The sequence below is a fragment of the Geospiza fortis genome, unplaced genomic scaffold, assembly GCF_000277835.1.
Source record: "Geospiza fortis unplaced genomic scaffold, GeoFor_1.0 scaffold395, whole genome shotgun sequence".
Taxonomy (NCBI): domain Eukaryota; kingdom Metazoa; phylum Chordata; class Aves; order Passeriformes; family Thraupidae; genus Geospiza; species Geospiza fortis.
The window spans coordinates 39,062-39,317 of NW_005054915.1; the positions used below are offsets into that span (position 1 = coordinate 39,062).

Sequence of the window (256 nt, forward strand, 5' to 3'; positions counted from 1 at the left end):
GGGTTATTCATGGATACAGCCAGCCTTGGTGGGGCTCAGGACTTGGGAAATGTGGGATTGCCTCATCTTAAATGTTTATTTAAGGGCACTTTGGGATTGATCATGGGATAATCAGTAATTGGATGGATTGACACCTTCCTGGTGGCAATTCCAGGCTGATTCCAGTGGTTTTTTTCCCATTCCATCCATTCCAGAGTGGCTCCTTCCTCTTCAGGTTCCTGCCCCATCCAGGTGTTTCCCAGTTTTTCCCATTCCT

General features: G+C 47.3%; 1 protein-coding gene across 1 annotated transcript in view; it reads left to right on the plus strand.

Moving 5' to 3' along the window:
- Positions 1–256, plus strand: part of LOC102032751 (MAU2 chromatid cohesion factor homolog) — a gene marked incomplete at its 3' end in the record, with an annotated part of 8,952 nt that overhangs the window by 7,091 nt on the left and 1,605 nt on the right. The gene's annotated exons all lie outside the window — the stretch shown is intronic.